The following is a 6,637-nucleotide window of genomic DNA, read 5'->3' on the forward strand; positions in this document are numbered from 1 at the left end:
CCCAAATTCATGCAACACCCTACCCAAAATGGGCCGTAACCCATAGTATAAGGACCTACTGTATGTGTTAGATGTATGCTCCAAGGCTTGGTTTTTATGGATCTATCTTGACTGTATTTTAATGCGATTTTGGAATTAATTATTTATTGTGAATTAATCCTTTGCAGAACACTGCTTTTTATCAAGAATTATTTTTTATGAAGACTTTTTATAATGACTATCGATATACCAGGTTCAAGAACAAGTATGCCTGCTGCGTGCGACCTGGGCATCAGAGCTGCATAAGTTGCATTGGTTAACAGCCTTAGCTCATGTGTGCATAGCATTAAATACAGTAGATAGGAAACAAAAACAAGACAGCTGCCAGCAACCTTAATTGTCAGACTTTGCAGAGGCACAGAGATAAAAGGTATTTGAGGCTCAACTTCAAGGGTCACCTGCACAGACAAAACGGATAGAAGCAGCTGCTGTGATTTAGTGGGTTAGGGAGCCACAGAGACAACACATAGACACAAAAATGGCACTTTCCTAGCTAGATTGTCAATTTAATAAGAACAAAATGCAGTCATACCAGGTGTGAGGAAGCTGAACTAATAAGACTAGAGAGCACACAAAGCTCTGTTTATCTGGGTGTGACGTTTCTACAGTTTTATAGGGTAAAAAATATATCATTATTTGGCAACATACTGTTATGTCTATGGGCACTAATATTGTAATCCTTAAAGGAAGAAGACGGACACAGGTTCAAAGTAGTAACTAACCGGTCCTTTACTAAGATCGTTCCCAGAGTACACGATACACAACTTTTTTTATTAGTCTCTACTTCTTAATAACTCTCTAATACCCATAATCCCTTATTACTACGGAATCCCCAAAAGTCCAGACTTACAATATACTACATATTCCTCCCCCCTTACAATTGTAAATGCAGCTAACATAACAAGCAACATCTGCTATTAGAAACAGGAATATCAACATGTAACAGAACACATACTGTTGTCAATGCAATTACATTCTAACAAAGGAGAGCGGTTAAACAACCTCTACATCCAGCTAACATAAGGTATTATTCTGTACCTTTATATCTCCATATACTGTACATATACATACATGTATATATATATATATATATATATATATATATATATATATATATATATATATATATATATATATATATATACATTTAGTTTTATAAGTTAAGACGGTCAGGAGGCTTCCTGCTTCTAAGAGGGTTACGTCGTACAGCTGATGTGTGTTCATCCCCTAAGGCAGCCTCAGGTAACCGTGGCACAACAGCATCAGCAGGAATTGAAACAGGAGAGTCAGGTGGTATCCCCGGTGGGCTTTGGGTCCACTCACTAGAACTTGGTTCCTCAGACGTTTCTGTGTTACCGGCTGCTTCATCAGGTATAGTGGGTAACAACTGTTCAACATGTCATCTCCATGTCTGTCGGTCTCGTATGCATACCTTATAAGAGACAGGTCCAGTCTTTTGAAGAATGGTTGCTGGTACCCATTTCTCAGTGGTGGAATAGTTACGAGCAAGGACAGTATCTCCACTGAAAAACTCACGATCTTTAGCCCGCTTGGCACGTTGTTTTACTTGAACGTGCTGCTTATCATAAACTTTCATTTGAGTGGTAGCTGGTCTCAACAGATCAAGACGTGTTCTCAGATGCCTTTTTAAAAACAGATCAGCTGGTGACAAACCTGTTGTTGCATGGGGTGTGTTACAATATTTAAGAAGAAATGTATAAAGACGTTGCTTGAAAGGTGCTTCACTTTTGGATGCTTTAAGAGCATGTTTAAGGGTTTGCACCATTCTTTCAGCCAGACCATTAGTAGAGGGATGATAAGGGCTGGATAGGAGATGTTTAATACCATTGCCTTTTAGGAATACTTCCATTTCTTGGGACACAAAAGAAGGCCCATTATCTGTCACGATCTGCTCTGGCAGTCCAAAACGTGCAAACATCTCTCGTAATGTTTGGATCGTCTTTTCTGATGTGATGGTGGGCATGATAGTGACCTCAGGCCACTTAGAATGTGCATCCACTGCGACCAGAAGCATAACACCCTCTACAGGTCCTGCAAAATCTAAATGAACGCGCTGCCAAGGACTGGCAGGCCATTCCCATGGATGCAATGGTGCTGGACTTGGCATATTTCTGAGGCCTTGACATGATGAACATGAAGTTGCCTTTTCCTCAATATCACGATCAAGTCCAGGCCACCAAAAATGACTCTGGGTAAGCTCTTTCATTCGGACTATGCCACAGTGTCCCAGATGTAACTCATCCAGAATGGGTTTCCTCAACCTTTGTGGTATAATTACTCGCATCCCCAACATGAGGCATCCTGCTGTCACAGATAGCTCCTTTCTCCGTGAAAGGTAAGGCTGAACATCAGGCAGTGCGTTAAGGGTACTAAGGTCCTGCCCTCTAAGAATGCAGTCGAGTAATTTTGAAAGTATGTAATCACCCTTGGTTTCCTGCTTAATCTGGTGGGCAGTGATAGGTGCATTTTCCACCATCTTAAAGTAAAAAATCTTTTGCCCTTGTTCTCTGGGGTGTTCAGGTAGGGGAAGTCTTGACAGACCATCTGCATTTCCATGTGCCTCTGAACGCCTGTATTTGATCTCATTATTGTGAGCCCCAAGAAGCAATGCCCAGCGCTTAAGTCTGCTTGCTGCCATAGATGGCACACCAGTATATGAGCCAAAAATAGATGGGAGAGGTCGGTGGTCTGTTAGGAGGGTAAATTTTCGACCAAAGAGGTAAGTGTGGAATTTTTTTATTCCAAAAATGATGCTTAAAGCCTCTTTTTCAATTTGAGGATATTTTGTTTCAGTTTTACTCAATGTTCTTGACGCAAATGCAATCGGTCGCTCCTCACCTGTTGACATAATATGCGACACAACAGCCCCAACACCATAAGGGGATGCATCGCAAGCTAACTGAATTGGTAAGGATGGGTCAAAATGTGTTAAAACTCTTTTATCAGCCAGTGCAGCCTTGGCTTTGCTAAATGTCGTTTCACACTCCTGTGACCATTTCCAGGGTCTACTCTCACACAGCAACTCATGGAGTGGTTTCAACAACGTTGCTAGCTGTGGAATAAAACGGCCATAATAGTTCACGAGACCCAAGAATGATCTCAGCTGGCTGACATTACTTGGAGCAGGGGCATCTACTATTGCCTTCACTTTTGAAGGAGCTGTGTGCAACCCATCAGAATCAATAACATGCCCTAGGTACTCCACAGACATTTTGAAAAAGTCACATTTGTCCTTGTTTACACGCAGCCCATACTTTCCTAGCCTGCTTAAGGTTTTATCCAGGTTGGCCATGTGCTCCTTATCATCTTGGCCTGTGACCAGGATGTCATCCAGGTAACACTGTACCCCTGGTAATCCGCTAAGGATCTGATCCATGGCACGCCGAAATAACGCTGGTGCTGAACTTATTCCAAATGGTAAGCGACAATAACGGTAGAGCCCTTTATGTGTTGCTATGGTGAGTCCTCATCTACATGCATTTGCAAGTATGCTTGGCTGAGGTCTATTTTACTAAATTTGTTTCCCCCAGCTAATCCAGCAAAATATCTTCAATCACAGGAAGGGGGTATTGCTCAGCTATGAGCACAGGGTTAACTGTTACCTTAAAGTCCCCACATAAACGTACAGATCCATCAGACTTGACCACCGGAACCACAGGTGTGGCCCACTCAGAATGAGAAACAGGTTCTAGGACTCCTAGTTTGACAAGCCGGTCAATGTCCGCCTCCACCTTAGGTCTTAAAGCGTAAGGAACACTCCTTGCCTTCAAAAACTTTGGTTGACAATTTGGTTGCACCCGAATTGTCACTTTAATCCCTGTCATACTCCCCAGTTCCTCCTGGAAGACAGCTTGGTGCTTTCTCAGGACCATATTCAACTCGGACTGTTCAACAGACACAGCATTCACCTTGGTCCAATCCAATTGTACTTTTTCTAGCCATGATCTGCCCATCAGAGCTGGATAATCCCCTTTTACTATATATATGGGTAAATTGGTTCTTTGCCCATTTAGATCAACCTGAACCTTCGTTTTACCCAACAAGGGCACACTCTCCCCAGTGTATGTCTTTATTATGATCTTAAGGTGTTTCAGTGGGAGGTGATTTAATTTTTTCTTAAACAGTTCCTCTGATATTAAGGAGACAGCTGCTCCAGTATCCACCTCCATTTTCACAGGGTGCCCTTCCAGCATGGCAGTAATAGTATATGCTGCTGTGCCTCTTTTTTTATTCAGTGTTTTAATTAGTAGCTCAGCGTCAGAATCAGTCTCACTATCAGTTTTATTTTCTTCCTGTACCACGTGCAAAGTCTTCTTTTTACAAGACCAGGATGCCTTTTTATCTTTCTCAGTTTCCGCCCTGTCTTTGCTTTCCTTTCTCTTTGCTTTACATGCACGCTCAACGTGTCCTTTTTTTTTACAGCTACGACATATGAGTTCTTTTGCCCAGCAATTCGCTGGATGGTGATCCATCTTTCCACATCTGTAACACTGTTTGGTGCCCCCTTTTTGTTTGCTTGGGTCTGCTTGAACTCTGTGTACTCTTGCAGCTGCCCCTAATTGCTGTGCCTCTTTAGCAGCCAGCTCCATAGACACTGCTATCTCAATCGCTTTCTGTAATGTGAGTTTGGCCTCAGTGAGTAACCGCTTCTGAATGCCCTCACTTCTTAATCCGCACACTAGCCTGTCACGTAAGGCGTCATCCAAATTAGCACCAAATTCACAATGTTCTGTAAGTTTCTTGAGCACCGCTACATATTGAGCAATAGACTCGCCTTCTTCCTGGTTCCGTTTGTGAAACCTAAATCTTTCAGCTATTAAGAATGGCTTAGGCGAAAAATGTGATTCCAGGATCCTTACAATATCATTAAATGACTTGTCACCGGGTTTACCTGGCTGCACCAAACTTCTCAGTAGACTAAATGTCTTTGCCCCGATAACGCTAAGAATTGTCGGCACTTTCAAGTCATCGTCAATGGCGTTGGCTTTCACAAAAAACTCAAATCGCTCCGTATAAGCGCCCCATTGCTCAACTGAATCATCGAATGGCCCGAAATGTCCCGTTATCATTGCCATTTTATCCCTTGTGCTTATCTTCAGTGAATGGCGAAGGAACTTGACCACCGAAATAGAAAAAGAAAAAGTTGCTGCTTTTCGCTTTTCACTTTCCTCTCCGGGGGAAAGAAAGAAAAAAAAAAGCTTACTTTACACGTTGTGTAGTAATAGAGGTGCACTTTTAAGTTCGTCGCATCCACGTCGCCAGTGTTATGTCTATGGGCACTAATATTGTAATCCTTAAAGGAAGAAGACGGACACAGGTTCAAAGTAGTAACTAACCGGTCCTTTACTAAGATCGTTCCCAGAGTACACGATACACAACTTTTTTTATTAGTCTCTACTTCTTACAGACTTACAATATACTACACATACATTTCATGTGTGTTCCGTGTCTACAAAGATCTGGGTAAATGTAGGATTACAGGAAATACGAGACTAGAAACGCTGAACACATAACTAAAACAAATACATTTGTCAGGCTCTGAGAATTTTGTGTCTGACTTAAGCTGTGTCGGTGGGGGATTAGTGAGCAGGCTGCTTGCTGCTTGTGCTGATTGACACATTTGCAAAACAAAGACGCTGATGAAGAAGTGAGAAGGAATTTAAGGTGACCCAGCATTATTAATTTTTTCACAGGGTTTAGCGATTGCAGTGTTAAGCAGCCAACAAAACTTTGGTTATGAGCAATATAAGGTGAGGCTATTGGGGCCAACTTGAGTAATCAATGTGCAGGACTCCTTACTGTTTATGTTGGGTCATTACTTAGCAAAGATATATCTTTTTTTGGCGGTTGATTCTTCTCACCCCTCCAATGGTTAAAACACAGTTTTAAAATTAATTGATTAACCATAAAATAGAAGCATGCTCTTGAATTTCTTTAAATCCTGCTTACAGTATGTTAGGGCCTATCCTTGTAAATTCCATGTCATTTCATTGAAAATGTATCTTCAAAATGTGTTGAATTGTAAAATGCATTATTTAAAAAGAAGAAATCAGGATTACCTTTTCAAGGGTTGTATATCAATATTGTCTAGCCCAGAGACCATGACCATGACAGAGTACTGCATATTCAGAAAATATGGCAAAAAGATTTATTAGGACCTTGAGCAGTCCTGTTGAGTCTGTTTTACTGCTGTATGCAAAAATAATGGCCTCCTTAGACCATGTATTGGTTTTAGGATTCTGAATAAAATAACCACAAATCTCAACTACCCTCTTCATTTAATTGCCCCTTTACTAATTCAGGTAAGGGAGTCAACAAGTTTCACTACATTGGAATTTAGGAGGCATATAATTTAATTTGCATTAGAGAGGAAGACGAGTATAGAATTGCATTTAACGCAGCCACAATAAACTGGAAACCTCTATAGTTTGGGCTGGATAATGTGCATACTGTTTTAGCCATTTATTAATGATACCTTTAGAGACCTTTTTGGTAAATTTCAGCCTGGTCATATAAATGAATATTTTCTCCTAATTTTCAGATACATGCTATTCATGTTAAAGATGTTTAGCAGAGA

General features: G+C 41.1%; 1 pseudogene; it reads right to left on the minus strand.

Annotated features, from left to right (window-relative positions):
- Positions 1–1,438: 1,438 nt before the first annotated feature.
- Positions 1,439–5,135, minus strand: LOC120528716 (annotated as a pseudogene).
- Between the last annotated feature and the right edge of the window lie 1,502 nt (positions 5,136–6,637).

This window comes from Polypterus senegalus, chromosome 4 (genome assembly GCF_016835505.1).
Source record: "Polypterus senegalus isolate Bchr_013 chromosome 4, ASM1683550v1, whole genome shotgun sequence".
NCBI lineage: Eukaryota > Metazoa > Chordata > Cladistia > Polypteriformes > Polypteridae > Polypterus > Polypterus senegalus.